This window comes from Notamacropus eugenii, chromosome 2, assembly GCF_028372415.1.
Source record: "Notamacropus eugenii isolate mMacEug1 chromosome 2, mMacEug1.pri_v2, whole genome shotgun sequence".
NCBI classification, from domain to species: domain Eukaryota; kingdom Metazoa; phylum Chordata; class Mammalia; order Diprotodontia; family Macropodidae; genus Notamacropus; species Notamacropus eugenii.
The window spans coordinates 41,406,413-41,423,220 of record NC_092873.1 but is presented as its reverse complement, the minus strand read 5'-3'; the positions used below and the strand labels follow the sequence as shown (position 1 = coordinate 41,423,220).

Below are 16,808 nucleotides of genomic sequence, written 5' to 3'. Positions count from 1 at the left end.
GTCAGAAGATCTGAGTTCTAATCTTCACTAGCCACTACCTCAAGGTGTGACTTTGGACACATCACTGTATTTTCTTTGTGCCTTAGTTTCCTCAAAAAATGAAGAGTTTGGGCTACATTGTCTTTCAAAAACCTTCCACTTCTAAATCTATGGTCCTATAACCAATGAGATTCTTCTCAGCTTTGATATTCCAGGGTTTTCTCACCTCAACATGAAAAGGTGGAAACTGGAATTGTCAGAGTCCTCTGTCTTTAGAGGTTTGATCAAGCAGGACTGGAGGTGGGAGATTTCAAGACTCTTCTTACCATGATAGGAGCTCATGCCTCTCTCACCTGAAAGGAAGTCAGAAAATCCATGTGTGTTTGTGAGAGGTGGGTGGCCTTGGACAGACAACTCACAGGTCATGGGGAAACTTGTTCTTCCCCTTCCCCCTGTCTCTGCATTGCACACATCTCCTTTGCTGTCCCTCCCCCTCTCTTCTCCATCACTTTCCCATTTTCTTCTCCATCTTCTTCCCTTTCTACCCTCTCTTCTTCTCTTCCTCCTATATCTCACTCCAAGCTCTTTTCCATTTCTGCCCCCCCCATTGGGGAGTGACCAAGTGAAATAATGATAATAATAATACAAACACTAATAATAACCACTTCTATAGCTCCCTTTCAGGTCCATCATGGCTTTCACACAGGTGACCTCATTTGACCTCATCTTCACCATAACCCAGGGAGGTGGTGTCACCATCCTAAATGGGAATATGGCTTCTTATCAATCTTTGTTGGGAGTCCCATGTGTGAGCAACATGTTCCATCTTCCCTCAGGTCAAGAACAAGGGCAAGGAATAAGTAGGACTCAGAGAGGACTGGGACTCACCTACGCTACCAAAGGGTAGGGTGTGGACACCTGTATGGAATATCACATCATTGGCAGCCACACCTCCACTGGAAGCCTTTGCAATCATCTTCTTGATGATCTGGAAGACAGCACCACAATTCATTTATAAAATGGATCAGAAAGCCTCAAGGTCTCCTTGCAGTTCTAGTTCCATGGCCTAATTTTGTCAGGAAAGGGACCACGGTTGTGGGGTCAGAAAAGTGAGAGGCAGTGTGTTCTAATGGAAAGATAACTAGATTGGGAGTCTGAGGACCCCGGTTTAAATCCTGGTTCTCTTCCTTGTTAGCTATGTGACCTTCCATATCTGATGAGCTCCCAGAAAACACACACTGGCTTAGGATTCCTGGTGAAAGACTAACCCAGAGCCTCTGAAGACAAGAGAGAAAAATTTCACACCAGAAAGCAGAGAAGGGCTAGCCAGGTCAGTCTGCCCTTTGCCCAGAGTCATGCTTTCTCTTCAGCATGGCAGAGGCTGCCCCTCCAAAGGGAAGACAGGTTCACAAACAGCATGGCATAGAGGAAAGTGTGCTGAATTTGGAGTCAAAAGACCAGGGTTCAAACCTCAGATCTTCTACTTAATGCCTTGGGCATATCTCTGAGCCTCAGTTTCCTTCCCCCCAACTATAAAATTAGGGGTTGGACAGAAAGACCTCTTTGAGCTCTAGACTTAGAATCTTGTGATTCTACATAAGAGAAGTTGGTGACCTCCCCAGGGGCTCTGGATTCTAGTTGGGGTTAGGGCTAGGAATTAGAAATTAAAACTCGAGCTAAGAGTCCATGTAAAATAACAAGGAATATATTAAATTTGGAGTCAGAAAAATGGAGTCCATGTCTCCCATCAGCCAGTGGAAAGGTTCATGGAATTAGATTTCAAGAGTCCTAAATTAGAATCCCAGCTCTGCAAGGTTCTGTACTAAATACATTATAGATATTATCTCATTAAATACTCAGGTGCTATTATCCTGACTTGGAGGTGGTGGTTAAATGACTGACCCAAGGTCACACAGTTAAGTAAGTGTCAGATGCCAGATTTGAACTCAACAACATGAGCCTGCTGTACTCCAGCTCTCATGCTCTATCTTCTAGCTGTCTCAAACTTATAGGAACCCAGTGGTCCCTTTACTACACAGCTCTGCCTTCAATATCCCGCAAAGCTGGAATGGTACTCAATTCTCGGGATACTGCTTAGGTCCTATGTGCTCAAGATAGAGCATTTGACTTTGGTTTGAGGAAAAGAAGCCTAGGAAGACTGTGTGAGTGTATTGTGGGGGAGATGAGCAGCACAGAGAAGTCAAGGGGAGGGTTCTTAGTATTGATTACCTGGTCAATGTTAGAAAATACACAAAGAGCCAGGGGCTTTGGCTGCTCATTGAGGAACTGGATGGCTTCATCCAGGTTCTTCACACAGATGATAGGGAAAACAGGCCCAAAGACTTCTTCCTGAGACCTTGGGCCAACATCAGTGAGAATGGTTGGGGCTACAAAGACCAAGAAACAAAGCAGGTGCCAGAGTAAGAAACTTGAGGGCGGCACATTCTTCACTCATGCACAGTCCATCCATAGCACACCCAGCCAGCTAGCCTTTGAAAGCACCTTCTCAACTGATAACCAATAGTACATTGAAGAGGGTGGAAGACTGGATAGAGAATTGGCATTGGAATCAGAAGGACTCCTCCCTCTGCCACATGCTGCTGGCTTGGTGACCCTAGGAAAGTCACTGAACTTCTCAGTGGCTTAGTCAGTCAATCAACTAGCTATTATTAAGTATCTACTGTGTGCCAGGCAATGAGAAAAAAACCCAGGCCATACCCATAGGAGCTCACAATCCAGTGGGGGAGACACATGACCATGCCTCCTTAAAGACAGGGACTCTCTTTTGACTTCTTTTGTGTGCTTAGTATGGTGCCTGGCACATAGTAGAGGCTTAATAAATTTTTATTGTATTGTATTTTAACTTCATGGAAACAAGATCTAGACAGAATAAATTGGGGGGAATCTCAGAGGGAAGGTACCAAGATGAAGGAAGACTAGGGAAGCGCTCTTGCAGAAGGTGGGATTTTAGCTGAGACTTCAAGGAATCCCAGAGGTGGAGAAGAGGACAAAGAGCATTCCAGGCAACCAGGAAAAATGCTCAGAGGTCAGAAGTGGGTATCATGACTGTAAGGAGGGGAGCGTCTCTGAATGGAGGAATACAAGGAAGGAGGAGGGTGTAAGTAGCCTGGCAGGATAGGCTATCCCAGGTATTCTCTAAACTGGTGCCACAGAGAGGTCTGTGAACAATCCCAGATGGTGTCCCAGACAGCCTTCCAGCATTCCCCAACATCTGGCTGTTGGTGGATTCTAAGATGACTGTCATAACAAGGCAGGTGACCAACCGGGACTGTTGTCCTCCATTGCATGCATTGTCTCCATCTGGAATGTACAATACAGCTTCCCCCACTTTACCCTTCATGATCCTCTGCTCAGGTACCACTGCTTGCTTCTAGAAAGCCTTCTTGGAAAAAAGTAGGTTCTCTTCTGCTTTTGGGAGATGGCTTCTCTGGATCATTCCTTTGAACTATCACTTAATTGCCTTGCATTAATACTTATCTGTGTATTTTATCTCTTTAAGTAAAACAAGCTCTCTTGAAGAGCATTTACCTGGTCTGGTCCACATGCCTGACATTCACTCTTTCCTCACTTCCACTTTGTACAATATCTTGCTTCCTTGAAGTCTCATTTCCAATGTCATCTCTTACATTACGCTTATACTAATATCAATTGGCCACTGCTTTACCAGAAGGCATTCATTTTTTTTTTTTTTAAATAAAATGCCTTCAACCAAAATCACTCTGGCTCATTGGTTGACCATGAATACATCAGTCCCAGCCCAAGCCTCACTTGGTCATTTTTGCCAATGGGCCCAGATAGTTCAAGAGTAGAGAGTGAAGCTGTTGACTTTGCATAGCAATGACATCATCTTCCAGGTGTCAACATCCTCTTTGAGAACATAGAATAAACAGCAATCTGTGAGTATTAGTAACTGCCCCACTGGGGACCCAACTGGACAGTTCCACTTGTCACTAGAGGTTCTTCCTTCTTTCCTTTCCCTCTTCCTTCCTTCTGTCCTTTCTTCCTCCCTCCCTCCTCTCCTTCATCACCCTTTTCTTCCTCCTTTCCTTCCATTCACATAGTGAATCATACCCTTACCTAGATGTGTTCTACCCAAAGGAATATAAAATTTGATTGCTGAAAGCTAGAAAGACATCTTAAAGTTTATGGGTTAGATTTCTTTTTTTACATACCATGCCTTAAACACTTAAGTCACTTTGGCTCTCATTGATTGGCCAACAATAGGTTCCAGCCCAAGTCTCACTTGCTCGTTGTTTGGATTCTGATGGCTCAGAGTGAATAAATTGCAATTGTTTATCTTTTGGTGAGAAACCCTGAGGCTCTTCCCCTCACACACATTTATTTTATTTTATAATTTAATCACTTATTTTTTTTAACTAGCTAAAGAAGAACATTCTTTGCCTGATTTTTACCTAGTCTGAATCACTGCACAGATGTTGCTTCAGTCAGACTGAGACCTGTTAAAGACTTTAGCTCAAAAAGACCAAGGTCTCCCACTGCATTTGGGGCCATCTCCAGTCCTGCTGATCTCTATCTTGCCACTGAACCCAGATGGCTCCAGAAGAGAGACTGAGGCTAGTAGTGACTTTGTACAGCCCTGCCTCATTTATAATCCAATTCACTTGCAAGTCATGACATCTCCTTTCTGGTGTCATGGTCCTTGTTGAGAACCAAGGACAAACAGCAATAATGACACAGTCACTGATAACAATAAGAGGATAAGGGAGTTGTCCTAGACCACTCCACAAGAATTCAGGTCTTCCCTGTGGTGACCTGAAAGTTTGGTTAAAGAAAAGGCACCAGGCTAAATGCATACATTTTTATTCTTATTATTTCCTGTAAAGTTAACAATACATGGATCCACAGAGCCAGTCATTGGATCTGACTGCTCAGTACAAGGATAATCAGGCTTAAATGAATTTTACCATGAGAAAGGAACTTTCTTAGTTGAACAAGTTGCAAATTTAGTGAGACAATTAACAAAATAGTGTCAGTTGGATTTTATGATTCCAGGATGTGTAAATTTCCTCTCTGTAACAGATGTCTCTGTGACATATGGTAAGGAGAAAAACCTACCATTCTGCTGGCAGGCATCCTGTCATAAATAGGTCTGAAATTGTTGACACAGGAAAGGGCATTTTTAGAGCAAAGCAAAGCAATCTGATTGATTAGTTCAGGCTTGGGCCCTCATTAAAGACCAAAATTTATATTAAATGATTATCACAGGGCAACTCTCCATCAACAACAACAAGATGCTCAAAGCAGGCTAATAAATGAGTGACTGATGAATTGAAATGTTAATTTGGAATATGGGAACACTGACTGGGTTGGTCAAGCAGGGAGAGAGATGGTAATGGAGGGAGGGAGAGAGAGAGAGAGTGAGAGATACAGAGAGAGAGACAAAGACAGAGAAAGAGAGAGAAACAGAAAGAAAACATTTCTGGGTGCCCTTCATCACCCTGCCTAAGTCTTTGCAATATTTAGGTCCCTTCTTAAGTAACAACACCAGTTGTTACTTGCTGCATCCCAGATTTGCTAACCCAGTTTCTAGGTCATCTAAAGGGGAAGAGAAACATAAACCATTTGCACTGTACATTGATACCAAAATGCCAAAGTCATTCTTTGTATCAACTTGTCCTGGTACTTAGTACCTCCTGAAAACCTGCCTTAAGAAAAAGGAGATTGCAAGATAAAAGGAAAATAAAACAACAGAAACAAAATGCTGTTGATTCTCTAAAGGCTCAACTAAATGTTTAATCCTTCACCTCCTCCCTCTCATTCTGCCCAAAGCCATAGTCCCGGGGAAGAGGGTAAAAATAGGACAGGCCTGGAGGCAATCACACTAAGGACCAGACTGGGAGGGGAACAGAGCTGTTCTCATCTTAGCTTCATTCAACAAAATCAATCAGTCAATATTTATTAAGCACCTGCCTAAATGCTACTGGTTGAAAAACATAAACTCATCTTCTTCACAGGAAAGGGAAAGGGACAGACAGTGGCAACCTACGTATATAGCAAGAAGCCTCATCTCCATTCCCACCTTATGCCACTTTCTGTCCCTCAATTAAGCTCATCACACTTTGAAAGTAGTGGCTGTTGACTATTCTTCTATTGTCATGAGAACTTTCAGCATCTTCTCCATAGAATTCGTTAGGCAAAGAGACATGACGCTAAAAGAGTTTATGACAGAAGGCAAAAAACATCATTTTTAAACATTTAAGATACAGAAAGCACACCCTAAAATTCTAAGTTGTAGAGGGGGCCCTGACCTGCATTGATAGAGAGTGTTCACTCACCTGGAATATCCTTCTGTCCAATGAAATCACAGGTCTAGGCCCCATCCCTATTCACAGGATGTGAGTTTCTTGAAAGTAGAAACCAGCTGTCAAACTTTTTCTATTTATATCCCCAGTGTTTAGCACAGTGCTCAGCACATTGTAAGCATTTGGTAAATGTTTGTTACCTCGTTCATTCATTTATTCATTCATAGAATAGTTATGTGGCTGTGGATCCAATTTCATGGAATGTTTGCAGCTGCCAAGAATAAGTGATTTGGAGAATTTAGAGCTGAAAAGAACCTTATTTATCATCCAGTCCAACCCGTTCATTTGACAGAGAAGGACACTGAGGTCTAGAGTTATGACCAAGATCACATAGGTAGTAAGATTCTGAGGCAAAAAGAGGAACCCATATCTTTAACTACAAAACTAGTGGCCTTTACCCTGGGTTCCCTGCCTCTCAGGAAGAGAATCCATTCTTTCCATTACTACTTGTTTATAATGCAAAAGCCAAGGCTGATTCCTTGTTTTTCAACCTTCATTAAATTGTGGTGCTTTGGATGAGTTACTTAATCTCTCTCTGTAATTCCATCTATTTATCCTTCTATATGTATCTGTCCACCTATGGATCTAATCACACATCTACCTACCTATTTTTCATTCTATTTATCCTTCTATCTATCCATCTATCATCTATCAATCTACCTTTCTGTCTTTCCATCTGTCAATTCTTTAGCTATCCATGTATCTCTCAATCTATCCCATATCTCTGTCCTTCTCTTTCTGTCTCTGTCTTTCTCTGTTTCTCTGTCTATGTCTCTCTCTCTCTCTCTCTCTCTCTCTCTCTCTCTCTCTCTCTCTCTCTCTCTCTCTCTCTCTCTCTCTCTCTCTCTCTCTCTCTCTCTCTCTCTCTGCTGTCTCTCTCTCTCCCTCCTTCTAACTTAAAAGTAATAAAGAAACTAAAATACACATGCCTTTAACCCAGAGATCCCACTACTGGGCATGGAATGTAAGAAGGTCACACACCAAGAAAAGGTTACACAGGTGCCAGAATATTCATAGCAGCACTTTTTGTAGCAACAAAGAACATGGAAACAAAGTGGGTGCCCATTGATCAGGAAATGGCTAAATGTGCCACTTTCTGCAGACAGCCTTTCTTGGGTTCCTCCAAGTAATAGTGTTTTCCCCTCCCCCATTATATTGTCTTGGTAGCCACAGCATCTAACACTGTGCCTGATACACAGTAGGTACTTGATAAATGCTCTTTAGTTGATTATAAGAAATTGCAACTCTGAAGAATTCAGAGAAGCATGCAAAAACTTATATGAACTGATTCAGAGTGAGAGGTAAGGAAAACCAGGAAATAACATCCACAATGATTATGACGATACAAAAGGCAAAAACAGGGGCAGCTAAGTGGCACAGTGGATAGAGCACTAGGTCTAAAGTCAGAAAAACCTGAGTTCAGATCTGGCCTCAGACACTTTCTACCTATGTGACCCTGGGACAAGTCACTTAACCCTGTTTGTCTCAGGGTTATCTGAGACATCATCTATAAAATGAGGATAATAATAGCACCTACCTCTTAAGGTTGCTGTAATCTATGCAATTATAATGACCAAACTTGGCTTTTCTTTTGGAGACTTAAGAAAATGGATTCCCTCCTTTCATTGTAAAGAAAGGAAAGTCTCCCATTCAAGGGGGCAGAATTCCTGGCTTCCCTCAAGTCCTAGTTCCTGCACATCTCTTTAAGGCACCCCCTGGCTGCTAAAGACTTGCCCTCTAAAGTTATCTCATATGTGGAGGTAGCTAGTTTGAAAGAGTGCTGGACCTGGAGTCAAGAAGACCTGAATTCAAATGCAGCCTCAGACACTTCCTGGTTGAATGACCTTTGGTGAGTCACTTAACCTCTGTCTGCCTGAGTTTCCTCAACTATAAAGTAGAGATCATAATAACACCTGCCTCCCAGAGTTATTGAGAAAATCAAATGAGATAATATCTGTAAAGTAATAATAATAGATAATAGATAATAACACATAATAGATACTTAATAAATTCTTCCACTATATTTTGCCTGACTTCACATGTATAATGGCTATCTTACCTTCTCAAAAGGTAGGATACAGGCTAGAGGAAAAGACAGAATTCAGAACTCAAAGTGTTTTAAAGGAATCTTGAAAAAAGTTTCCATTCACTTTATATTATTTATATATTCTTGAGGGCAAGAGATGATGCTTTCACCTTTCTTCCTCTCCCCAAAACTTAGATCCTCTCTCCCTTCCTTCCTTCCTCTGCCATCATCCTTCCTTCCTTCCTTCCTTTCTTCCTTCCTTCCTTTCTTCCTTCCTTCCTTCCTTCCTTCCTTCCTTCCTTCCTTCCTTCCTTCCTTCCTTCCTTCCTTCCTTCCTTCCTTCTCTTTACTTCCTTTCCCTTCCCTTCCCTTCCCTTAACCTTAAACCTACTGCACTGTGAAGCTCAGACACCATGGGGCCCTTGGCCCCTGCCCCCTGCCCAAGGGCTGTTCTGGACCCTTCAATAGTAACTGTTGCTGTTGCCCTCCCAGTCTGATATCTTTCTTTTCTTTGCCTCATTAAAAGGTCCATGGCCTGGCTACCTCCTAAACAAGCCTATTCAATGAATGGCCATTACCTCACTCTAAGTGAGTATCTGCACAGGCCTTGACCTAAAAGGGCCAAGGTCTCCCAGTGCATCTTGGTTCATCTCCAGTCATCTTGATGAATATCTGGTCACTGGATTCATCAGAGCCATCTGGCTCTGGAGGAGAAGTGAGGCTGGTGACCTGCACAGCCCTTCCTCAGTCAAAACAAAGTCAAGTGCAAGTCATGTCACTATCAGTCTGATGGCATGGTCTTCTTTGGCAACATAGGATGAACACAAAAACATCACAGAGCCCAGCACTAAGGAAGTGGCAGGTGGAGGCTATAGAGGACATCCATCCCTTCTGAGAGCACACACCCATAGCCCCACCCTCACTAAGAGGGTCTGGGAGGCAGGCACAATTGATTTCAAAGTCCTCTGACTCACCTTCAGGGCTTTTTTAATTTTCTCCACTACTTGGCCTTGCAGAACAGGATCACAAAGGATGTAGTCTGGAGCCAAACAAACCTGACCACAATTCATGAACTTTCCCCATGTGATACATCTGGAAGAAACAAATTCAAAGAAAATTGAGGCTATTCCCACCATGAATAATGAATAGGGATGCTGTATGTTTTTCATTTGGTGGGAATGTTGGAGGAAGTCACAACTCTGGCTTCTGGAGGACACAATCTAGCCCTGATTATTGAAAAATAATCTTCCATTCCCTGCTTGGTTTACCATTCTCAGGGTAGGGGCCCTTGCCCCAATAGCAGATGTAGGATGCAGGACATGGCACCTCTCCCTCCCTCAATTCATGAGGATGACAGCTGGAACAGAAACCCCAGTATCATCTTCCAAATGGGACAGGATTAGAACCCAAGGGAAGAGGATCATGGGAGAGGACTGAAGTGATAATTTACAAGGAAGGTTCTGTCTATACCTCTTCCACATAAAAAAAAAATTGCAAAATATCCATTCAGGATTCAATTGATTGAATGTCAATTCATTGAACAATACCAGTTGTTCAATGGTCGTGGCACTAGTTGCACCAATTCCCCCCAACAGAAACGGTAGAACTTGACAGTTCATTTAATGGTATGTTAACACACCCAGAACCTGTGGAGTCTGTCCACTACTCTGTCACATACATGGGCCAGTTAGATTTGTCTGTGCCCTGGCCATGCTCATGAATCAAAAACAAAATGTCCCATGTAGTGCCATGTATGGATAGCACAGGCTCATGGGACTGAGGACCAGAAGGGATATTAGAGGCTGTCTATCCCAGCTGCATCATTGCACAGAGGAGGAAAAGTGGCTCAGAGGGGGTGAAGTCCAAGGTCACACAGACAACAAGTAGCAATGCCAGACCTTCTTGACTCCAAATCCATTAGATTTTCTACAACTTTACAGTTGCCTCAATCTACATCTCTACTCACCATAATTGGATTTTCCAAACCTAAATACTCCTCCCTGGCCACCCCTTTGTGTTGTCTCTTCCTATTAGAACATAAGCTCATTGAGCCAAAGGATTATTTTCACTTTTGTTATTGTATCACCAGTACACAGCATCTACACAGTACACAACATGGTGCTTGATACTTAGTATCTACTGGTCTTTCATTCATTCATTCACTCATTCATTCATTCAGTGATACTATGATACAAAAAGCTTCTTGGACCTCTACCAGCTCCTATAGTCTCTAGTAGTCTGTGATTATCTGACATCCAGTCTCACCTGCAGGTAATGTCAAGATCACAGTCCTTGTCAATGTAACAGGGACTCTTCCCTCCCAATTACAGGGTACTGGGGTCAGGTGCTTAGCTGCAGCTGTCATGACAATTTTGCCCACTTCTGGTCTCCCAGAAGAGAAGATGTGGTCAAATTTCATCCTGAGCAATTCCCTGGTCTCAGGAACACCATCATTAATGACTGGAAACAAATCCTGCTATGAAAATGAATTGAGGAAATCAGTCAGAAAACACTCTCTGTTTTCAGACTCAGGTGGTCCAATGGGGAAAGCTCTAGAGTGGGCACCAGAGGACCCAAATGGCCACCAAGACCCCTGCCAGCCCCAAATCTATGCCCCTGAGGTCCCTTGGCTGGCATACTATCACTGCTTTCTTTCCCACTTCTCCAGCCTGCCCCTTAGGAGCCTCATCATCATGCAAGACTGCATCAGTCTTGGTCCTGACATTTCATCATATGTCTTCTGATGAAAGGACAGAGTGATGAGCTCTTCCCAAAACCATCGTTTAAGGAGGGTACCAGGCCAGTCATCTTTTCATTTCCCAATCAGTTAGACTTCTTTGGATTCCTCCATCATGCCCCAGTGCTGGCTACCTTCTGCTTCCCATTGTCCCTCAGCCTGCCTGTCCTGACTTTTTAGCTTTATTCACGTTATCTTCCTTCCTTAGACTGTAAGCTCCTTGAGGGCAGGGACTATCTTTCTTTTTCATATTTGTATCTCCAGTGCTTAATATAGTACAGGCACATAATAGGCATGTAATAAATGTTTATTGACAGACTGACTGCTGGATACCCTTCCACAGATAGGTAACCAAATAGGTGTCCTCCACCATCTGGTGCCACCTGACTTTCTAGCTTTATTCCCTGCTAATTACCTTCATAACCACAGTCAAATATCTGAGAAACACACTTGACACTGAAAAGTATCAAGGAAAATTTATTAAAGTAGTGTTCAGAGTAATGGAACACTTTGACCAAAGTGGACTCAATCCCTCTTCAAAAGGAGGATGGGAGGGAAGGAGAGAGAGAGACAGAGAGAGAGAGACACAGAGAGAGAGAGAAGTAAGGGCATTTTTATAATGTTAGTTCAGGACAGATTCTCCCATCAGAGGACAAATTGATCTGTTCTCTTTCAGGTCACAATATTTTGACATGCTCACTGTGTGTCATTAACCAAGTACAGTTGGATTTTTAGTTTGTCCTGTCAGTGACCCCAGGTGGTTTAAGGTGGACCAGTTCTTCTTCTTGGGTTTTTCTGAAAGACCCAAACTGTTTTCTGATTGGTCAAAGCCACCTGCAGTTTCTATTCAGTAACCTTAGGGACTAATAACTTTTGTGGACACTTAACCCCTGCTCTCTCTTGCAAATTTCCGACCTTTTTTACCTGACCATGCTAAGTCACAGCTCTGATTAACTATTATCACTCAAAGCTGGAAGTTTCTACCCTGTGGAAACAGAACTCTTTCCTTTGTTTCCTACAAATTCCTCCCCACCCTTTTTCTTTATTAAAACTTCTGTTTCCACACCTAAATCCAATCAATACCTCATCACTTTCTTTTCTATATATATTCTTTCTTTCATCTACCTCCCCGTTAAAGAAATATGGGAAGGGAGCAAAGTTGATCAATACATTGACAAATTACAAGAGGGCAGGTCCCTTGTTATAAGTACAGATACAGAGATTCAAAAGAAAAGAGGTAAATCAATAAACTGTTCTTTTAGAACATACATCTCATATAGTAGTATGAGGAGAAACATCATCTGATGCAGTTTTCTGGTCTGGATGCTCTTTCAAGTCATCTTCAGCACAACATTTTAGCATCTTCTTCCCTTCATCTTCTTGTAGAAATCCAGGTGCCCACTCTCCTACAAAACTGGCCTTGATATAATTTTAGATTACCATTCCTAAGCCTTATACCCTTATCATTCTTACAAAACAAAAATTGGAACTTTGGTCAATTGTCATGTCTAAGAAATTCACATTAGAACCCAGTTTTTACATTTTACATTAATTTACTATTTATTTTCCCCATCAGAAGGATAAGATTTCACTAAGAAATTAAGAACAGGCTCCAGTATATACATAAATACAATCAATAGACAGGCAGAGTCAAGATGGTGGAATAGAAAGATGCATATACTCTAGCGCTTCTCCCACAATCCACAAAATACCTGTAAAAATAACTCTCAACAAAGTCTAGAGCAGCAGAAGCCATAGAACAAAAGAGTGAAAGAGGTTTCTAGTCAAAGATAAACTGGAAGGTCAAAAAGAGAGGTCTATCTCATGGGATGCTGAGTGGAGAGTAGCACAGCCTTGGCCATGTGGCACTCAGAGAAACAGGACCTGAACAGACCTCTGAGCAGAGTTCCTAGCAGGGAATGTCCCAGATACCTCAACTCACAAGCAACAAAGAAAGCTCCAAAGGTCACTGGGGGAGGACTTTTCCAGCTGGGCAAGAGGGAACGGGGTTTCTCCAGCAATTGCCCCAGGTGACAGCTAAGGCTGTGGCAGCAGAATGTAGGCAGCTACACAGGCTACTGGAAGCAACCTGGATCCATTGTTCAGTCAGCTCAGCTTAAAGCCTCTGGTGATAGGGAGCAGCTAATCTAAACCCCACACAAAGCCCAGGGGAACCGAGCAGCTGAGTCTAATCTCTTGACAAAGGATTCAGAAGTCAAGTAACTGGCTGGGAAAATGCCAAAAAAAGGGGGAAAAAATAAGACCATGTAAGGTTACTTTCTTGGTGAACAGGTGTCTCTGTGAACAGGTGTCTCCTCCCATCCTTTCAGATGAGGAAGAACAAGGTTTACTGTCACAGAAAGTTAACACCCCTGCCTCCAGGGCCTCCAAAGTGAACTTTGAGTTCAGGCAATAGAAGAGCTTGAAAAGCAAGTTAGCAGCTTGCTAAAGGAGAACCAAAAAAATGCTGAGCAAAATAATACCTTTCAAAAGAGGCTAACTCAATTGAAAAAATAAGCCCAAAAAGCCAATGAGCAAAAGGTGGCATTAAAAAATAGAATTAGCCAAATGAAGGAGAAAGTTCAAAAGCTCACTGAACAAAACAGTTCTCTGAAAGAGGGAATTGAGTTCAGGGAAATGAATGACTATGAGATAAACCAAGCAGTTAAAAAACAAAACCAAAAGTTTGAAAAACTAGAAGACAATGTGAAGCATTTCATTGGAAAAACATCTGACCTGGAAAATAGATCCAGGAGAGATGATCTAAAAATTATGGGACTACCTGAAAGCCATGATCAAAAAAAGAGCCGAGACATTATCTTCCATGAAATTATCAAGGAAAATTGTCCTGATATTCTAGAACTAGAGGGCAAAATAAATATTGAAAGAATCCATCAATCATCTCCTGAAAGAGACCCAAAAAGAGAAACTATTAGGAATATTGTGACCAAATTTCAGAGTTCCCAGGTCAAGGAGAAAATAGTGCAAGCAGCTAGAAAGAAACAATTTGAGTATTGTGGAAATACAGTCAGGATAACATAGGATCTGGCAGCTTCTACATTAAGGGATTGAAGGGCTTGGAATAGGATATTCCAGAAGTCAAAGGAACTGGGATTAAAACCAAAAATCACCTATCCAGCAAAACTGAGTACAATACTTCAGGGGAATAAATGGTCATTCAATGATTTAGAGAACTTTCAAGCATTCATGTTCAAAAGACAAGAACTGTATAGAAAATTTGACTTTCAAACACAAGAATCAAGAGAAGCTTGAAAAGGTAAACAGGAAAGACAAATCATAAAAGACTTTCTAAAGCTGAACTGTTTACATTCCTACATGGAAAGATAAAATTTGTAACTCTTGAGACTCTTCTCAGTATTTGGTAGGTGGAGGAATTGTGTACACACACACACACACACACACACACACACACACGCACACAGAAAGAGAGTACAGGCTGTGTTGAATAAGGAGAGATGATATCCACAAAAAATATATATATAAAATAAAAATTAAAGTGTGAGGGAGGAAAATACCAGGAGGAGAAAGGGAGAAATGGAATGGGGCAGGCTATAACTCATACAAGAGATAAAGAAAAATCTTGTTCAATGGAGGAGAAAAGGGAGAAGGGGAGAGGGGAAAAGTGAAACTACTCTCTCCACATATGGCTTAAGGAGGGAATAACATGCTCGCTCACTCAATTTGCTATGAAAATCTATCTTATACTACAGGAAAGTAGGTGAGGAGGTAACAAGTGGGGTGAAGGGAATGATAGAAGGGAGGGCAAATGGGAGAAGGGAGTAACTAGAAATAAACACTTTTGGGAAGGGATAAGGTCAAATGAGGAAATAAAAAAATAAGGGGGGAATAGAGTAGGATAGAAGGCAATATACTTAGTATTATACAGCATGATTATTATGGAAGTCTTCTGCAAAACAACACATATATAGCCTGAATTGCTTGCCTTCTCAGTGGGAATGGGTAGGAAGGGAGGGAAGGAAAGAAGGTGGAATTCAAAGTATTAGCAACAAATGTTGAGAATTATTATTGCATATAACCAGGAAATAAGAAACACAGGCAATGGGGTATAGACATTTATTTTGCCCTACAAGAAAAGAGAGAAGATGAAGACAAGGAAAGGGTGGCAAGTGATAGAAGGGAGGGCTCATTGAGGGAAGCAGTAATCAGAATGCAAGGTATTAGGGGTTGGGGGGAGGGGAGAGATGGGGAGAAAAATTGGACATGTTACACAGTGATGTGAAAGCAATTAGTATTAAAACAATTGACTGAATTAATTACTGAGAGTAAATCAGAGACAGCTTTAGTTTGAGGAAATGAATTTTAACCTAAGTCTCTAAGAGGCAGGTAACTGGATAAAATTTGGCATTGATGGAAAAGTTAAGGTTTTAATGATAAACTTGATTTTATGATTGTTATTTAAGCAGGAACCGGAATAGGTATAGAAAGGCGTGTAAGTCACTTAAGACTTACCTCAAAAGATGTTCCTTAGCCAATGTGAAATCATAGTTATATATGAAACCTGGTTATTGGAACTTGCTATTTTAAGATGCTATGGGACTGTTAAGTGACTGTCCTTCTGAGTCTAATTCCAGGTATGAATAACAACAAAAGCAGTCTGAGCCTCCAATCCATGATGCCAGTAAGCCTGTGAGATGCTGGTATGAGAGCTGAAAAAGGTGATCTCATGGGAAGGGTGGAAGAGAGGCTATTCAGCCTGGGCTGAGGTAGGATCTTCCTGACTCAATTTCTCCACTGACACCTGGCAGATTCTAAGCCTCACCAAATGCAAGTTGACAATCTACTCCTGCCTGGAACTGACATGAAGTTGGAGAGATATTGTTTCCCTGCAATGTCCCTGCTCTTAGTGGCAATTTCCTATAGTCAATAGGTTTGTGAGCTTAATACCAGATCTATTAAATCACAGATTGTTGGTAGGGGAACATCTGAGGTCAAGTCTAAAATTAAGGTGTTAGGCTTAGGACTTTAGACCAACAACAATAAGTTAGGGTCCTTTAATTCTTAGTAATAGTGTGGAGACAATTAGGTCAAGGGCTTATGAAGTTAGCGTACATAATTGTCATTTGTGTCTCAGTTATTGTTTAAAAAAAAATCCGATTGTGGTATATTGTAAATGCTTTAAAAGAAGTATCATCTGACCAAAAGTTGGAATTGTGTTATGTGATATGAATTGTGTTAAAAATGAAAAATAAAAAAAATTTAAAAAAATAAAAAGAATAGGAAGGGCAGAGTTAAAAGCGAACCTAAAAGAGGTAACTGAGATTAGAGAAGTAGATCTTGCCAAATTCTGGCAGCTGACGATAAGCAGGAAAGGCTGGTGTCTGGCGCCATCTACACGGTTCAGGGGAGTAACTAGGCTAACGTGTTAAGAATTCTGGTCTGTCCAGAAAGTGACCAATGGTGAGGGGCTGCAGGAAAACAGGTCTGCCTTTTTTAATGGCAAAGAACTGGAAACTAAAGCAGCGTGCACCCGTTTCAGAATGGCTAAACACTTTTTAGTGTGAATGATGATGAAGGAGATGGTTCCAGAGAACCCAGGGAAGCCTTGTATGAAGCAATGCAGAGTGAAATAAACAAAACCAGGGAACCAATTTGTATAAGAACAACATTGCAAAAAATAAACATTTGACAACTGGACATCTTCTGATAAACACAATGACCAATCCCTATTCCAAAGGACCAT

The 16,808-nt window shown here is 41.7% G+C and overlaps 1 pseudogene; it reads right to left on the bottom strand.

Moving 5' to 3' along the window:
• The window catches only part of LOC140522614 (aldehyde dehydrogenase, dimeric NADP-preferring-like), a 37,336-nt pseudogene that overhangs the window by 3,777 nt on the left and 16,751 nt on the right, over positions 1–16,808 (bottom strand).